Here is a 20,649-nt window from a genome sequence, read left to right on the forward strand (position 1 = left end):
GGAAGGTAGGGGTTAACAAACACAACAATTACACACCTGATAAATATGCTCCTAGAAAAAGTTGTGTGCATTGCAAAAGTGTTAATCATCTATCTGCTAACTGCAAGTTAGTTAAGAATGCTCCCATGCCTTTAACTCCTTCCATGCCTAACATGTCTATGTCACCTCTGCATGATATGCCTGTTATGTCTCAACAGAATCCTCATGCACATTTTGCAAATATGCCATATGTTAATAATCCTTATTTTGCTGCATTCAGTATGCCTCAAATGCCATACAACATGCCTATATGGAATAATGTGTTTGCACAATCTATGCCTTATCAAATTCAACCAAATGTGCTAAATAATTCTGTGACTAACCCTACACTTCAACCAACTACATCTGAGACCAAGGTTGATCCAAAGTTACCTAAGTCAAAAGATGCTGGAGGTATGAAGTCTAGGAAAAAGACTAACAAGGCTGGACCCAAGGAAACTTGGGTACCAAAATCAACTTAATTGATTTTGTTGTGTGCAGGGAAAAAGAAGGAATCTATGGTACTTGGACAGTGGTTGTTCAAGGCACATGACAGGATATTTCACCCTGCTCACAGAGTTCAAGGAGAGAGTTGTCCCTAGCATAACCTTTGGAGATAATAGCAAAGGGTTCACTATGGGATATGGCTTGATTTTAAAAGAAAATGTTATCATTGATGAAGTTGCATTAGTTAATGGTCTCAAACACAATCTATTGAGCATCAGTCAACTATGTGACAAAGGGAATACTGTTTCCTTCAATTCTGAAGCCTGTGTTGTCACAAGTAAGAAGGACAACAAAGTGGTTCTAACTGGAGTTAGAAAAGGGAATGTGTACTTGGCTGACTTCAACTCTACAGATGCAGAATCAATTACTTGTCTTCTCAGCAAAGCAAGTCCAGATGAAAGTTGGCTATGGCACAAGAAGCTGTCTCATTTGAATTTCAAGACAATGAATGATCTAGTCAAAAAGGACTTAGTTAGAGGAATGCCTCTAGTGGAATTCTCAAGGGATGGACTGTGTGATGCCTGTCAGAAAGGAAAGCAAAAGAGAGCATCATTCAGCAAGAAGCTTGAATCAGCAATTGATGAACCTTTACAACTGCTACACATGGATCTTTTTGGACCAGTCAATGTTTTGTCAATTTCAAGAAAAAGATATTTCCTAGTGATTGTAGAAGATTTCTCAAAGTTTTCATGGACCTACTTTCTTGGATCAAAGGATGAAGCTAGTGAAATCATCGTCAATCATATCAAGCAAGTCAACAATCATCCAGATTTCAAAGTAAGGAATATCAGGAGTGACAATGGAACTGAGTTCAGGAATTCTACCATGAGGTTGTTCTGTGAAGAAAATGGGATCATGCATGAGTTCTCAGCTCCAAGGACTCCATAACAGAATGGTGTGGTGGAAAGGAAGAACAGATCACTAATTGAAGCTGCAAGAACTATGCTTGAAGAGTCAAAACTCCCAACATACTTTTGGGCTGAGGCTGTTAACTGTGCATGTTACACTTAAAATATTTCTCTAATCAATTAGGCAAAAGGCATGACTTCCTATCAATTGTTCAAGAGAAGAAAACCAACTTTAAACTTTCTTCATGTCTTTGGTTGTAAATGCAACATTCTAAGGAATCAACCTGATCACAAAGGGAAGTTTGATGCAAAGGCTGATGAAGGAATATTTGTTGGTTATTCTGCTGGAAAATCATATAGGGTCTACAATCTAAGAACCAACATTGTCATGGAATCTGTGCATGTTGTGTTTGATGATAAAAAGATTGATGGACTAACAGATGAGGGACATCATGAAAGACTCAAATTTGATAATATTGAGATATATTGTGATGATAGTGAAGATGAGAATGATGGAGAAGGCACCTCGAAAAGAATTCAAAATTTGCCTTTGGATAATGCACAAAATGCTGTATCAGTTGAAAGTCATAATTCAGCATCCGTTGAAAGACAAGGTGCATCATCCGTTGAAGTACATAATGAAGCATCCGTTGATCATAGTCTATCAACGGATAATCAATTTACCTCATCAGTTGATAGAACTCCCAATTCCTTTCAAAGGATCAGTAACTTAGGGGGAGTTTCAACCAATCAACACTCTATCTCACATCATGACAATACTGAGGCAACCTCATCTAGAGCTAATCTACCACCTCAAAGGAAATGGACCAAGAATCACCCTTTTGAATTGATCATTGGTGATGCTACATCTAAAGTACAAACTAGAAGGGCTACTCAAGATGAATGTCTATATAGTAGTTTTCTATCACAGGAGGAACCTAAGAGAGTGGAAGAAGCTCTATTGGATCCAGATTGGATTTTAGCAATGCAAGAGGAGCTAAACCAATTTGAGAGGAACAAGGTATAGAAGCTGGTACCCAAGCCAAAGAACAAGAGCTCTATTGATACAAAATGGGTATTCAGAAACAAGATGGATGAAAAGGGCATTGTCATAAGGAATAAAGCCAGATTGGTTGCCAAGGGCTACTCTCAACAAGAAGGAATAGATTTTGATGAGACATTTGCTCCAGTTGCAAGAATTGAAGCCATCAGAATCTTTCTAGCCTATGCAGCCCATGCCAATTTCAAAGTCTATCAAATGGATGTCAAGAGTGCATTTCTGAATGGAGAATTGGAGGAAGAAGTTTATGTAAGCCACCCTCCAGGATTTGAAGATCCAAATTTTCCAGACTATATGTATTATCTGTTGAAAGCACTCTATGGACTAAAGCAAGCACCTAGAGCTTGGTATGAGACTTTGTCAAAATTTCTTCTAGATAATCACTTCACAAGAGGTACTGTTGACAAAACTCTTTTCTTTAGAAATGTTAATGGCTCTACAATACTTGTTCAAATCTATGTAGATGATATTATATTTGGTTCTACAGATGATAAGCTTTGTAAAAAGTTTTGTTAGGAATATATGTGCATTAGTTTGATGATATGTTTAACAAAACACTTAAGTAGAAGTTTAGTGTTTGTAGCCTCAACGGATAAGACCACTTTGGCTATCCGTTGATGGTGCAGCTTTACTTAGAAATAAGTCTAGTGTTGTAGCACATTTCAGTCTCTGTATTTAAGATATAATTCTTAGAAGTTGAGAGAAAATATAAGTCATGTTGACTACTAGAAGATATGCAAATAGGAAGGCCAATTGTAAATATTTCATGCCTTGTAATTTTGTATAAATGAAGTGGTATCAACGGATATCTTAAAGACCTTCAACGGATGAGAAACAAAGCTTCAACGGATGTCTCTAAAGCTTCAACGGATAGAGCTTCAACTGCTAACACATCAACGGATAAAGCCATCAACGGATGAAGGCTTCAACGGATGTTCTGTTAAATAGCAGTTGATAAGTGGTAGTTGTAACAGCAGACAGAGGCACATGGGTTGACAGAGATAACTGAAATGTGGAAGCCTAATTTCAGGAACATCAGAAAAAGCAGCCGTTCTACTCTAGTACAAAGAGGCAATAGTCAACAAAGTACTTGAGTGATATGGAGAAGAAACAAGTGGAGAACTTATTTTATTATTGTATTTTTATCTTTGTCTTCACTTGTAAACTTGGTGATATATAAACCAAGTAGCAGCTAGTAATTAGATAAGAATTTTTCCAGTGCTGTTTAGAAAAATCTTGAGAGAAAAATTATCTAGTTTGTACTAGGATGCAGCTGTGATCAACATCTAGAATCACAGATTTTCTGAAATACCATCTCTGGTGGAACAACAATCCACCAGAAAAGTTTTTAAGGTCTGTTGTGTTCTTTACATTAGTGCTTGAATATATATCTGTCTGTATTAGCTTAAAGCAATTCACACACTTGTTTATCTTGAACACAAAGCCTTTAAAACTGCTCAAAACTTGAAAAAGTTTTGAGATTTACATCCAACCCCCCTTCTGTAAATCTCATTGTTAGTCCACTAGGAATAACAATTGGTATCAGAGCAAGCTCTTGACACACAAAGAGTTTAAAGATCTTGGAAACTAACAAAGATGAGTAAGAAGGATATTGGAGTAAAAATCCCAGTTCTTGACAAAGACAGTTATCACCATTGGAAGGTGAAAATGCACCTTCATCTACTCTCCCAAGATGAAGGTTATGTAAACTGCATTGAGAATGGTCCTTACATTCCCCACAAAGTAGCCACAGTTGCTACGGCCATAATTGCTGTTGGTCAATCCATTCCAAAACCTAGAGCAGAATGGACAATGGAAGACACAGAAGAAGTCCACAAGGATAAGAAGGCTATGAACATTTTGTTTAATGGTCTTGACAAGGATATGTTTGATAATGTGATAAATTGCACAACTGCCAAAGAGGTTTGGGACACAGTTCAGCTACTGTGTGAAGGTACAGAACAAGTAAAAGAAAACAAAATGCAGTTTCTCATTCAACAGTATGAGTATTTTCATTTTGAAGAAAATGAATCTTTAAATGACACATTCAATAGATTCCAAAAGCTGTTGAATGGACTGAAGCTGTATGGTAGAGTGTACCAGGTGAAGGATTCAAATCTTAAATTTTTAAGATCCTTGCCAAAGGAATGGAAACCCATGACTGTCTCCTTGAGAAACTCTCAAGATTATAAGGACTTCACTCTTGAAAGATTATATGGAATCTTGAAGACTTATGAACTAGAGCTGGAACAGGATGAGGTATTGGAGAAGGGAAGAAAGAAAGGAGGTTCAGTTGCCTTGGTAGCTGAAAATGAGAAAGAATGCAGACAAGAAACTGTGAGATCTACATCAAACTCCAAAGATGGCACAAGCAAATCAGAATCAAGCAAGGGTAAGGAGCAAGTTGCTGAGAATGAAGACAACTCCAGCCAAGATGACTCTGATGGTATTGATGAGCATCTTGCATTTCTGTCCAGGAGATCTGCAAAGATGAAATTTAGGAAAAACACTAGAGCCACTAAACCTCATAAGAACATGGTGGACAAATCCAAGTTCAAGTGTTTCAATTGTGGTATAAGTGGACACTTTGCAAGTGAGTGCAGAAAGCCAACTTCTGAAAAGAAGAAATTTGACCAAGTAGATTACAAAAAGAAATATTTTGATCTGCTCAAGCAAAAGGAGAGGGCTTTCATTACTCAAGAAAAAGACTGGGCAGCTGATGGAGAAGAAGAGGATGAAGATGTGGAATATGTCAACTTGGCTCTCATGGCTGATTCTGAGGAAAATGAAGTTAGTTCATCAAGCAACCAGGTAATCACTACTGATTTAACACAGCTTACTAAAGAAGAATGCAATGATGCTTTTAATGACATGTCTACTGAATTGTATCATTTGCGTGTGTCTCTTAAATCTCTTGCTAAAGAAAATAGTAGGATTAAAGAGAACAATCTGTTTTTAAGTAATAGAAATGCTGTGTTAGAAGATAAGTTGATTGACCTAGAGAAAACTAAGCTACATTATATATCTGTTGAAAATGAACTAGCTGAATCTGTCAAGAAAGTAGAAATACTTTCCAATCAATTAGAGAGAGAGCAAGAGGTGATTAAAGCCTGGAAGACATCTAGGGATGTTAGTGCTCAAATTTCCAAGGTCCAAGGAATTGAATCATTCTGTGAGACTGCCTGGGATAAAAACAAAAAGAAACTGGAATTAATTGATGGGCTGTCAACGGATGTGGAATCAACGGATGATGAAAGTTATCCGTTGAAGGAAGAAAAGGAGCATCCGTTGAAGGTTCCTCAATTAAAACAGGCAGATGTTTCTAAAAGTGAAAATCTAAAGAAACTCAACAAAAAGTTTGGTTCAACTTCCAAGAACTTTGTCAAAGAAGAAGCAAGCACATCCAAAGATTTCAGTAAGGTGAATATAGGACACATGACCTTAGAACAGTTAAAGAATAGGCTCAAAGTGGTTGAGGATAAAAAGGAAACTAAAAGGAAATCTAATAGAAATGGGAAGGTAGGGGTTAACAAACATAACAATTACACACCTGATAAGTATGCTCCTAGAAAAAGCTGTGTGCATTGTAGTAGTGTTAATCATCTATCTGCTAATTGCAAATCTATTAAGAAAACTCCCATGACCACTGCCACCAAACTTGAATTGAATAAGACTGAAAGGTCTGTGGACATTACAAGTTATAGAGGCATGGTTGGTTCACTTTTATATTTAACTGCCAGTAGACCAGATATAATGTTTGCTACATGTCTGTGTGCTAGATTTCAAGCTGATCCTAGGGAGTCTCACTTAATTGCTATCAAAAGGATTTTCAGATATCTCAAGGGTACACCAAATTTAGGTATTTGGTATCCTAGAGAATCTGGCTTTGATCTAATTGGTTATTCAGATGCAGACTATGCAGGTTGCAAAATAGACAGGAAAAGTACAACAGGCTCCTGCCAATTCCTGGGAAACAAGCTTGTATCATGGTTTAGCAAAAAGCAAAATTCAGTCTCTACTTCTACAGCTGAGGCTGAATACATTGCTGCTGGAAGTTGCTGCTCTCAAGTGTTATGGATGAGGAATCAACTCCTTGATTATGGACTTCATGTTGATAGAATTCCTATCTTTTGTGACAACACAAGTGCCATAGCCATAACAGAGAATCCTGTGCAGCACTCAAGGACCAAGCACATTGATATCAAGTACCACTTCATCAGAGAGCATGTCATGAATGGTACAGTGGAACTACATTTTGTTCCAAGTGAACAACAAATTGCAGACATATTTACCAAGCCACTTGATGAATCAACATTCACAAGATTGGTAAGTGAGCTAGGTATGCTTAACTACTCATAAAATTTATGCCCTAATTGCAATTTGAATTGAAGCCTGAAATGTATTAGTTGCTAGAACAAATTTGACTTTTTAACACAGATTATTCCATCAACGGGTATTTCCTATCCGTTGAAAGTCAAAATTGTTCCATCAACGGATGTTCATTATCCGTTGAAAGACATATACATTTCTGGAATTTTTATCCGTCAATGGATAAAACTGTAGTACTTTTCAACGGATGACAATTTACTTTATCCGTTGAAATGTCACATCAGTCGATTCAGGTGTCTTACAGCCGTTGATTCTATTTTCTTAACCGTTGATACTCATACATACAGCTGTATGTATTTGTTTTAAAGGTAGTTTTTAGAATACTTACAGTTTATTCTTAAACGGCTGAAACTCACTTACATATATTTATTGTTTAATCTTTTATTTATGCTTTTTAATTTGAGAAAGTATAAAAGCCCTTCTGATTTTTCATTTTTACTTTACGCTTTCTTGAAACTTCAAAGCTTTTACCATTTACTCTCTGCAAAACCTTCAAGTTATTCTCTGCAATTTCTACTTACAACAATGGCACCAGTAGTAAAAATTATGTCTCAATCTGGGTTCATCTATGAGAAGAACAATTTCATAGCTTTGGTAGCAAAGAATGAAGTCCACTCAGATTATCACAAAATGATGGACTTCATCAAAAACTGTAAACTTAGCTATGCAATGCTGGAAGCCCCAACGATTTACTGTGAAGTAGTTGAGGAGATTTGGACAACTACTGAGTTCAACTCCATAGATATGACCATCTCTTTCACTCTCAAAGGTAAAAATCACTGTGTTAACTGTGATGATTTACTAGCATGTTTTAAATTGCTTGAGAACAATGTCATGACACCACACACTGATAATGATGTATCCAACATGTTAGATTCCATAGGTTATTCTCTTAACTCTGCTAGTTTAGGGAGTATTAAAAGAAAAGGCCTTAGGAAAGAATGGAGTTTTCTTGGGGATGCCTTTATTAAGGTTTTCTCTGGGAAAATTAGTAATTTTGATGCCATAACTTCATCTCTTGTTAATATGCTCTATATGCTTGTTTCTGATAGGTATTTTAACTTTAGCAATTATGTTATGCTAGAATTGGGTACTAGATTAGGTAACAAAGCTAATAGACCTAATAACATCTATTATGCTAGATTCTTTATGTTATTGGCTAACCATGTTGCTGAAGGTTTGGTCATAACCAATGAGAATAACAAACTCAAGTGTTGGGCACAAGAGAAAAGAGTTCTTGCAGATTTATTGAGAATGGATCTCAACAGCAGTGTACCATTGGTATATTTACCAATCATGGATGCACCTCAGGTAAGTGAGGTAATTGTTTCTACAACTCCTACTTCTTCCAACTCCTCTATTTCTTTATCTTCTAGTGTGCCCATGGAATCTGTGACAATGCCCCAACAGATTCCTACCAAGGTCACCAAAACTAAACTTTCAAAATCAAAGACAAAGAAAACCACCTCTGTTGTTTCTCAAAAGACAATAGTTGTAACACCTACCCTTAACCCTGAGGGGAGTGAACAGGGTGTGAGTGGTGAGGGGAGGGGTGAACATCAAAGAAACCCCCAGGATAAGGAAGGAGAGATAAGTGTTTCCCAAGCTAGCCAAACCACAGTTTCTCAAAAAGCTGTGGTGGTTGAAAAGGTTACTAGCACATCCCTAGCTGCATTCTCCCAAAAGGATGTAACTATTGAAAATAGTTCCCAACCAGGAACACAGATCAAACGAGGGAGGGACACAGAAGCCAAACACTCACCAACAAAAGCTTTTATTAGAAGAAAGAGGGCTAGAACCCAATCTTCTACACAGGGTGCACACACTGCACAGATACATCCATCTGTATCTATGCCTTCTCAAACTCAGTTTGATGTGGCTCCAACAAATGTGGAGTCATAGCCCCATTCTCTCACAATTAACACACATCAATCACCACACACTTCATCACCATCTCTGGATGTGGATATGTTATTCCCATCAATTCCTGATTCTCCCTCTTTACAACTCAGGGAGGAGCCCCACTCAAATACAGGTGATCATCATCTTTTAGATGATTTGTTGGATCACCCGCAAATTCTTTCAGATGTAATTGAAGGATCTGTGTCACCAAAACTCAAATCAATCCACACAGATTCAATAGTTATATCACTTTTAATTTCTACTTCTTTTCCTTCTTCAAAGGATATCACTCATCCGTTGACAAGTGGTTGTTCTTCAACGGATAAGCTTAACAGCAGTTATCCGTTGATACCATCAGTGTCACCTTCAACGGCTATTTCATATCCGTTGATAGTCTCTACACACACAACTGAAACAATTCCAAGTGTAGAAGACATGATTACTGTACAATCACTTTTAGGACTGAGGGAAGGGAGTGACAATTTGAGTGAGAGGCTGGGTTGCACCCAGGCAAAAGGAGAGATTGAGAGCTCAAATATGCATGCTATTTCTTCCAGCATGGCAAAAGTAAGTGAGAGGAGTACCACCTTAGTAGGTGAAGGTGAGGAAGTGAGGAGTGTGAGCCAGGGGGAGCCCCTAATGCAAGAATATAGAGAAAAAGAGAGAAAGGCAGGTACAGCAGATATAAGGGTGGATCCAGCCATTGCTAGTGAGTCAATGATTGTGGATGATGCTGAAAAGGAAAGATAATTTCAGCAACATTACAAAGCTGTAATTGATAACATTTCCTTGGATGCTGACACTTTTACTCATCCTGTGTCAGCCTATCAGTTGTTGGCTGCTCAGGGCAATGAGGAGGCAGAAAAGACACTACATCTAGTACATACAACAGAATCTCTTCAAAGGGATAAAGCTGCTATTAACAAGATGCCTTCTACAGCTGGTGAGTCATCTGAGGAATTTGGAGTAAATTCTGATGATGATGACTCTGTTTCTTTTGATGGAAGCATGAACTTAGGGGGAGATGAAAGCCATAGTTCTATTCCAAATTTACCTGAATGGGCCTTGACAAAGGAGTCTACATCAGGGCAATTCAATGTCTCCTTAGTCAAACAAATCAGTACTATCCAACAGGCCATTCAGAAAACTTCACATGCTGGTACCAAGGCAATCCTTACAGCTCAGCTGGACTCACTGCATCTCATGAAGTTGCAGCAAGTCAGACAGAATCTGAGTGTGGATGAACTCAAGAAGGATATTGCTGACTTGAAATCCTACAATTCTGAAAAATTGGATTCAGTCATGCCCTATGGTACAATGAAGGACTTATTGTTGAGATTGAAAAAGGATTCAAATACTGAAAAGAGGCTGGCTAAGTTAGAAGACAGAGTCCAAGTTATTGAAAATTCTGTGGCCAGCATTCTTCACAACCAACAATCTCAAACAAGTCTACTTATGCAGCTGGCAAAGGCACAAGGCTTGACCCCTCTCCTTGATGATAACAAAAAGGGGGAGAGAAAAAGGGAAGGGGAAGGAGAGCCATCTACAAAAATCCAGATATCTAAAGTGCTAGTTCCTGCCATCACTACTTCTCCAATTATGCAAATCGAAGGAAAGCCTGATGGAATTGACCTAATCCAGCTAGCAGCAGCTGAAATTCAAGTGAAAGAGCAAAGGAGGAGAATTGATGAAAGGGTGCAACAAGTGTTTGGCTCAACACAAGATACATCAAAATCTGTGAAACATAGCACAAAGGTTGAACCAATCATTATGGAGCACAAGCCAGAAAGGAGGAATAAGGTTGGAGAGACTTCTTTCAAGAATCTAAAACCTATAGTTCTCAAGCCCAACACTAGATCCAGCAAGGACTCCACAAAGAACCCCCTAGACTTTGCTCAGATGAAAGAAGTGGACTTTCCTCTTCCAAAGCCTGATGAAGACAAAGTTTTGGGTGCTAACATCAAAAAGCACAAGGAGACCAAGGACATAGTTGAAAGAATGAAAATGGCCATTATCTTTAGAGAGGGAAAGAGTATTTGTGTGATGCAAGGACATCCCAAATTTCCAAAGGCCAAGAGGGAAGAAACCAAAAGGTTGAAGAAAGAAGCTGAAAAACTCAAGGCTGACAAAAGAGCACAAGCAAAGCTTGAATAACAGCTAAAGTCAAGTCAAGTTGAAGGAGAGAAAGGAATTGAAGTAAGGGGTGAAGACAAGATTGCAAACCTAGATGAGGTTTTTGGGAGTATATTTGGTGAGAGTATGGAGGAAAGAGAGGAATGGAAGAAGGGAAACAGAAGAAAGGCCAAGGCACATAGAAGGAGTGAAGATAACACTAAAGAAACTAAATCAATATCTAAACCACTACCTTCCATACCTGAACCTTATGTTGCTGATCCTACTATAAACATCCATGGTGAACTAATCATCCCAAAAGAGGAACCTATTAATTGGGACACCATCAAATTGCCTACCTTTTTAACCACTCTTCCACTACCAAAGAAACAGAAAAGAAAATCCAAATCTACACCTCCCCTAACCTCTAAGAAATTCACTCAAAAATAAAAACCTAAGCCTAAGCCACCCATTTCTAAAAATGATTATGTTCACATCTGTGACATAAAAGAAATTTCAGACATTGAACTCTATCTGGATGAGCTGGAGGATGTAAGGGGAATAGCTGCCTACAGACAGCTACCAGAGAGATTGGTGTTCAGATACAAAGGAGCTGGGGAAAGAACATGGCCTCTCTACAGGATTCTGAATGAAGGCTACTCTACCTTGATCAGAGTCTTTTCAGCCATACAAAAGGATTCTGGCTTTACCAGGACAGCCAAGACTGAAATTCTCAACAAGATTGCCAACATAAGGAAAACTTGGAGGGAGCCCAATGCTTTGCCCAGAACTTTACTCATGCAAGAAAGGGGAATTACAATCCACAAGTCACCTCATTGGTTGATGGGATTTAGAGATGATAAAGGAGTCAGAAGATTTTTCAGACTTGAAGACCAACTCAAGATTGCCAGCAATGAAACTCTCAAGGAAATGCAATCTAAGTTGGATATCAGTGATGAAGATGAAGCTGAATTCTACAGACAACTCCAACTTCAAATTGAGGAAAATGACAAAGGGCTAGGAAAGAAAACAAGGGAACAAAGAAGAAAAAGATGATTTGCTCAGACTAGAGGAGCACCCTTGGAAATTCTGTAAATCTTCAATTACCTCCTAGTACATACACTTTTGCAGCACTTTTAAATTTCTACTTAGTTTCAATTCATATATTTGTTAAGTGTTTTGTTATCATCAAGTTAACCCTGAATTTATGTCTACAATTCTTATAGACATAAATAGGGGGAGATTGTTAGGAATATATGTGCATTAGTTTGATGATATGTTTAACAAAACACTTAAGTAGAAGTTTAGTGTTTGTAGCCTCAACGGATAAGACCACTTTGGCTATCCGTTGATGGTGCAGCTTTACTTAGAAATAAGTCTAGTGTTGTAGCACATTTCAGTCTCTGTATTTAAGATATAATTCTTAGAAGTTGAGAGAAAATATAAGTCATGTTGACTACTAGAAGATATGCAAATAGGAAGGCCAATTGTAAATATTTCATACCTTGTAATTTTGTATAAATGAAGTGGTATCAACGGATATCTTAAAGACCTTCAATGGATGAGAAACAAAGCTTCAATGAATGTCTCTAAAGCTTCAACGGATAGAGCTTCAACTGCTAACACATCAACGGATAAAGCCATCAACGGATGAAGGCTTCAACGGATGTTCTGTTAAATAGCAGTTGATAAGTGGTAGTTGTAACAGCAGACAGAGGCACATGGGTTGACAGAGATAACTGAAATGTGGAAGCCTAATTTCAGGAACATCAGAAAAAGCAGTCGTTCTACTCTAGTACAAAGAGGCAATAGTCAACAAAGTACTTGAGTGATATGAAGAAGAAACAAGTGGAGAACTTATTTTATTATTGTATTTTTATCTTTGTCTTCACTTGTAAACTTGGTGATATATAAACCAAGTAGCAGCTAGTAATTAGATAAGAATTTTTCCAGTGCTGTTTAGAAAAATCTTGAGAGAAAAATTATCTAGTTTGTACTAGGATGCAGCTGTGATCAACATCTAGAATCACAGATTTTCTGAAATACCATCTCTGGTGGAACAACAATCCACCAGAAAAGTTTTTAAGGTCTGTTGTGTTCTTTACATTAGTGCTTGAATATATATATCTGTCTGTATTAGCTTAAAGCAATTCACACACTTGTTTATCTTGAACACAAAGCCTTTAAAACTGCTCAAAACTTGAAAAAGTTTTGAGATTTACATTCAACCCCCCTTCTGTAAATCTCATTGTTAGTCCACTAGTAATAACAAGTTTTCTAAGTTAATGCAAAGTAAATATGAAATGAGCATGATGGGAGAGCTAACTTATTTTCTTGGTTTTCAAGTTAAACAAGTTAGTGGTAGAATTTTCATTAGTCAAACTAGATATATTTATGATATTTTAAAGAAGTTTGACTTAATGGATTGTTCATCTGCAAAAACTCCCATGACCACTGCCACCAAGCTTGAATTAAACAAGGCTGAAAAGTCTGTGGATATTACTAGTTATAGAGGCATGGTTGGCTCACTTCTATATTTAACTGCTAGTAGACCCGATATAATGTTTTCTACATGTCTCTGTGCTAGATTTCAAGCTGACCCTAAAGAGTCTCACTTAGTGGCTATTAAAAGAATCTTCAGATATCTCAAAGGGACTCCAAATCTAGGAATTTGGTATCCTAGAGAGTCTGGTTTTGATCTAATTGGCTACTCAGATGCAGATTATGCAGGTTGCAAAATAGACAGGAAAAGTACAACTGGCACCTGTCAATTTCTAGGGAATAAGCTTGTGTCATGATTCAGCAAAAAACAAAATTCTGTTTCTACATCAACAGCTGAAGCTGAGTACATTGCTGCTGGTAGTTGCTGTGGATAGATACTGTGGATGAGGAATCAACTATTTGACTATGGGATAACTGTTGACAAAATTCCAATATTCTGTGACAACATAAGTGCCATGGCCATTACTGAAAATCCAGTGCAGCACTCAAGAACCAAGCACATTGACATCAAGTACCACTTCATAGGGGAACATGTGATGAATGGTACAGTGGAACTTCATTTTGTTCCAAGTGAAAAGCAGATTGCAGACATATTTACCAAGCTACTTGATGAATCAACATTCACAAGATTAGTAAGTGAGCTAGGTATGCTTAATTATTCATAAATTCATGTCCTTATTATAATCTGTATTGAAGCCTGAAATGAATTTGCTGCAAGAACAAAGTTGGCTTTAAGTAAAGATTATTCTATCAATGGATATTCCCTATCCGTTGAAAGCCAAAATTGTTCTATCAACGGATGTTCATTATCCGTTGAAAGACAAATACATTTCTGGTAATTTTATCCTTCAATGGATACAACTGTATTAATCTTCAACGGATAACTGCTTACCTTATCCGTTGAAGTGTCACATCAGTTGTTTTAAGTAAGTCATAACTGTTGATTCTTTTACTTAACCGTTGATACATATATATATATATACACAGTTGTATGTATTTGTATTAAAAGCAGTTTTTCGAATACATACAGTTTTCTTTATTCTCAAACGGCTGTAATTTACTTAAAAATATTATTTAATCATTCTCCTTACGTTTTAATTCGAGAAAGTGTAAAAGCCTTTTGAATTCTTATTTTCACTTTACGCTTTCTTGCAATCTTTCAAAAGCTTTTACTCTATTTCTCTCCCAAAACTCTCAACTTTTCTCTGCAACCTCTACTCACTACAATGGCACCAGTAGTAAATATAATGTCCCAGTCTGGATTTGTCTATGAAAAGAACAATTTCGTAGCTTTGGTGGAAAAGAATGAATCCCGCTCAGATTATCACAAGATGATGGACTTCATCAAAAATTGCAAACTAAGCTATGCAATGCTGGAAGCCCCAACCATTTACTGTGAGGTAATTGAGGAGATTTGGACAACTGCAAAGTTCAATCCCACATATATGACCATCACTTTCTCTCTCAAAAGTAAAGATTAATGTATTAACTGTGATGATATACAGTCTTGTTTCAAACTACCTGAGAACAATGCCATGACACCACACACTGATAATGATGTATCTAGCATGTTAGATTCCATAGGCTATTCTTTTGATTCTGCTAGTTTAGGGAGTACTAGAAGAAAAGGCCTTAGGAAAGAATGGAGTTTTCTTAGTGATGCCTTTATCAAGGTTTTCTTTGGGAAAATTAGTAATTTTGATGCAATAACTTCATCTCTAGTAAATATGCTCTATATGTTAGTTTCTGATAGGTATTTTAATTTTAGCAACTATGTCATGCTAGAATTAGGTACCAGGTTAGGTAACAAAGTTAATAGACCTCATAACATCTACTATGCTAGATTCTTTATGTTATTGGCTAACCATGTTGCTGAAGGATTGGTCATAACCAATGAGAGTAACAAACTCAAATGCTGGGCACAAGAGAAAAGGGTTCTTGCAGACCTTTTGAGAATTAACCTCAACAATCAGGTGCCATTGGTATATTTGCCAATAATGAATGCACCTCAGGTAAGTGAGGTAAATACTTCTTCAACTCCTACTAATTCCAACCCCATTATTTCTTTGCCTTCAAGTGTGGCCATGGAATCTGTGTCTTTGTCCCAACAGATTCCTTCCAAAGCCACCAAACCTAAAGTTTTAAGAATAAAGTCAAAGAAAGCCACCTCTGTTGTTTCTCAAAAGACAACAGTTGTAACAACTACCATAAACCCTGAGGGGAGTGAACAGGGTGTGAGTGGTGAGGGGAGGGGTGAACATCAAGAAACCCCCCAGGATAAGGTAGGAGAGGTGAGTGGTACCTCAGCTAGCCAAGCCACAGTTTCTCAAAAGACTGTGGTGGTTGAAAAGGATTCAAACTCATCCCTAGTTGCATCCTCCCAAAAGGGTGCAACTATTGAAAATAGTCCCCAACCAGGGACACAGAACAAAAGAGGGAGGGACACTGAAGCCACACACTCACCTGTAAAAGCCTATACAAGAAAAAGAAGGTTAAAACCTTAGTTTCCACACAGGGTGCACACACTGCACAGATACACCCACCTGTATCTATGCCTTCTCAAATTTAGCTTGATGTGACTCCAACAAATGTGGAGTCACAGCCCCATTCTCTCAAAATTGACACACATCAATCACCAAATTCTCCATCACCATCTCTGGATGTGGACATGATATTCACATCAATTCTTGATTATCCCTCTTTACAACTCAGGGAGGAGCCCCACTCAAATACTGGTGATCATCATCTTTTAGATGATTTGTTGGATCATCAGCCAATTCTTTCAGATTTGGTTGAAGAATCTGTGTCCCCTAAATTAAAATCAATCTACACAGATTCAACAATCATGTCACTTTCAATTTCTAATTCTTTTCCTTCTTCAACGGATATTTCTCATCCGTTGACAAGTGGTTGTTCTTCGACGGATAAGCTTAACATCAGTTATCCGTTGATACCATCAGTTCCCACTTCAACGGATACTCCCTATCCGTTGATAGTCTCTACACAAATAATTGAATCAATTTCAAGTGTAGAAGACATGGTTACTGTACAATCACTTCTAGGATTGAGGGAAGGGAGTGAAAATTTGAGTGAGAGGCTGGGTTGCTCCCAGGCAAAAGGAGAGCTTGAGAGTCTAAATATGCATGTTATTTCTTCCAGCATGGCAAAAGAAAGCGAGAGGAGTGCCACCTTAGTAGGTGAGGGTGAGGGTGTGAGGCGTGTGAGCCAAGGGGAGCCCCTGATGCAAGAATATAGAAAATTTGAGAGAAAAGCAGGTACAGGAGGTATAAGGGTGGATCCGGCCATTGCTAATGAGTCAATGATTGTAGGTGATGCTGAAAAGGAAAGACAATTTCAGCAACATTATAAAGCTGTAATTGATAACATTTCCTTGGATGCTGACACTTTTACTCATCCTGTGTCAGCCTATCAACTGTTGGCTGCTCAGGGCAATGTGGAGGCAGTACAGACTTTGAACCTAGTACACACTTCAGAATCTCTACAAAGGGATAAAGCTGCTGTCAATAGGATGCCTTCTCAAGCTGGTGAGCCATCTGAAGAATTTGGAGTAAATTTTAATGATGATGACTCTGTCTCATTTGATGGAAGCATGAACTTAGGGGGAGATGAAGGCCCTAGTTCAATTCCAGATTTACCTGAATGGGCCTTGACTAAGGAATCTACACCAGGGCATTTCAATGTCTCCTTGGTCAAACAAGTTATGGCTATTCAAAAGGCCCTTCAGGAAACTTCAGATGCTGGTACCAAGGCTATTCTTCAAGCCCACCTAGATTCTCTACATCTCATGAAACTACAGCAACTAAGACAAAATCTGAGTGTGGATGAACTCAAGAAGGATATAGCTGACTTGAAGTCCTTCAATTCTGAGAAGCTGGATTCAGTCATGCCCTATGGTACCATGCCGGACTTGTTACTGAGATTGAGAAGAGAATCAGATGCTGAAAAAAGGCTGGCCAAGTTGGAAGAAAGAGTTCAAGTCATTGAAAATTCTGTGGTCACCATTCTTCAAAATCAACAGTCTCAAACAAGTCTACTTATGCAGTTGGCAAAAGCACAAGGCTTGACCCCTCTCCTTGATGATAATAAAAAGGGGGAGAATGAAAGGGAAGGTGAAGGAGAGCCATCTACAAACATTCAAATATCCAAAGTGCTAGTTCCTGCCATCACTACTTCTCCAACACTTCAAATCAAAGGAAATATTGATGGAATTGATCTAATCCAACTAGTAGCAGCTGATATGCAGGTGAAAGAGCAAAGGAGGAGAATTGATGAAAAGATGCAACAAATGTTTGGCTCTACAACAACAAAATCCTTACCTGTGAAACATAGCACAAAGGTTGAGCTAATCACTATGGAATACAAGCCAGTAAGGAGGAATAAGGTTGGAGAAACTTCCTTCAAGAACTTCAAGCCTGTGGTACTCAAGCCCAACACTAGACTTAAAAAGGACTCTACAAAGAATCCCCTTAACTTTGCTCATTTGAAAGAAGTGGACTTTCCTCTTCCAAAGCCTGATGAAGACAAAGTTTTGGGTGGCAGCATCATAAAGCACAAAGAGACCGATGATGTAGTGGAAAGAATGAATATGGCTATAATTTATAGAGAGGGAAAGAGGATCTGTGTGGTGCAAGGATATCCCAAATTCTCAAAAGCCAAGAGGGAAGAGACCAAAAGGCTGAAGGAAGAAGCTGAAAAGCTAAGGGCTGACAAAAGAGCACAAGCAAAGCTTGAAAAATAGCTAAAGTCAAGTCAAGTTGAAGAGAAGAAAGAAATTAAAGACAAGGGTGAAGATGAAGGTATGGGGAATATGTTTAGTGAGGATGTGGAAGAAAGAAGTGAGGAAATAAAGGAATGGCAGAAAGGGAACAGAAGAAAGGGAAATGCAAAAAGGAAGATTGTAGATAACACTGAGGAAATCCAATCAAAATCCAAACCACTACCTTCTATTCCTGAACCCATTGTGCCTGATCCCTATATAAATATCCATGGTGAAACAATCATTCCTAAGGAGGAACCCATTGATTGGGACACCATCAAATTGCCCAACTTCTTAACTACTTCTCCACCACCAAAGAAACAAAAAAGAAAAAACAAATCAACACCTCCCCTAACCTCAAGAAAATTCACTCAGAAACCTAAGCCTAAGCCACAAGACTCAAAGGATGATTATGTTCACATTTGTGACATAAAGGAACAGACATACATTGAACTCTACTTGGATGAGTTGGAGGAAGTAAGGGGAATAGATGCCTACAGACATCTACCAGAAATATTAGTGTTCAAATACAAAGGAAATAGGGAAATGACTTGGCCCCTTTACAAAATTCTGAATGAAGGAAATTCTACCTTGGTTAGAGTCTACTCAGCTATCAAAAGGGATTCTGGCTTTACCAGGACTGCCAAAACTGAGATTCTCAACAAGATTGCCAGCATAAGGAAAACTTGGTGGGAGCCCAATTCCTTGCCTAGAATATTACTCATACCTGAGCATGGAATTACAATTCATAAATCACCTCATTGGCTGATGGAGTTCAGAGACAATAAATGAGTCAGAAGATTTTTCAGACTTGAAGACCAGCTTAAAATTGCCAGTAATGAAACTCTCAAGGACATGCAATCTAAGTTGGACATCAGTGAAGAAGATGAAGCTGAATTCTACAGAAAAACTCCAACTCCAAGTAGAGGAAAATGACAGGAGGCTAGGGAAGAAAACAAGGGATCAAAGAAAAAGAAAATAATCTGCTCAGCTTAAAGGAGCATCCTTGGAAACAATGTAATCCTTCAATTCTATCTCAGTACATACACTTTTGCAGCACTTTTGAATTTCTACTTGATTTCAACTCATATATTTGTCAAGTGTTTTGTTATCATCAAGTTAAACCCAAATTTATGCCTAAAATTCTAGTAGACATAAATAGGGGGAGATTGTTAGGAATATGTGTATTAGTTTGATGATAAGTTAAACAAAACACTTAAGTAGGAATCCAGTATCTGTAGCCTCAACGGATAAGACCATTTTGGCTATCCATTGATGGGGTAGCTTTACTTAGAAATAAATTTAGTATTGTAGCACATTTCAGTTTCTGTATTAAAGTTATAATTCTTAGATGTTGTGGGAAATTATAAGTCATGTTGACTACTAGTGGATATGCAAACAGGAGGGCTAATTGTAAATATTTCATGCCTTGTAATTTTGTATAAGTGAAGTAGTATCAACTGATAAGTTAAAGACCTTCAACAGATAAGAAACAAAGCTTCAACGGATGTCTCTAAAGCTTCAACGAATAACATCCATCAACAGATGAGTGCATCAATGGATAAAGCTTCAACTGCTAATGCATCAACGGATAAAGCCATCAACGGATGAAAGCTTCAACGGATGCTAAGTTCAATAACAGTTGACAGTGACAATTCATAAGCTGACAGAGGCACATGGGTTGACAGAGATAATTGGAATGTGGTAGCCTCTTGGAGGAATCAAGAAAATGCAGCATTTCCATTCTGGTGCAAACAAGGAAGTATTCAAAGATTCACAGATTATCCTAGATTGCATTGGATAGAGAAATGAAGAAGAAACATGTGAAGAATCTTTTCAATTATATTTTATATTTTTGTCTTTACTTATAAACTTGGTGATATATAAACCAAGTTGCAGCTAGTAATTAGAGTGTGAATTTTCCAGAGCTGTTTAGAAAAACATTGAGAGAAAATCATCTAGTTCATACTAGGAAGCAGCTGTGATCAATTTCTTGAATCAAAGATTTTCTGAAATAACACATCTCTGGTGGAACAACAAATCCACCAGAAAAGTTTTTAAGTCTTTTGTGTTCTTTACATTTGTGTTTGAATATATATCTGTCTGCACCAGCTCAAAGCAATTCACACACACTTGTTCATCAAAACACATAGCCTTTGAAACTGCTCAAAACTTGAAAAAGTTTTGAGATTTACATTCAACCCCCCTTCTGTAAATCTCATTGTAAGTTCCTTGGGAAAAACATGATTAATCGTTAACTAATTTGAAACTTACAACATATATGAATTCAAGTTTAGTTGTCGATTTTATATATTTTTTTGTCATAATGAACAATTTCATTAAATTTCAAAAATAAAATAAGAGTATATCTTCTATTCACAAAATTCATTATCTAACCCAAAGTCACGCAAGTTGCCTCCAAAAATTTAGATAAAAAACCTTAATGTCTGAAAACACTACTTATATAGCTAAAAAGGTATTACTTGGTAAAAAAAAATCCTAAATATTGTCATTTTGGAAAATTTAAACTTGTA

This window comes from Apium graveolens, chromosome 8 (genome assembly GCF_009905375.1).
Source record: "Apium graveolens cultivar Ventura chromosome 8, ASM990537v1, whole genome shotgun sequence".
In the NCBI taxonomy this organism is placed as follows: domain Eukaryota; kingdom Viridiplantae; phylum Streptophyta; class Magnoliopsida; order Apiales; family Apiaceae; genus Apium; species Apium graveolens.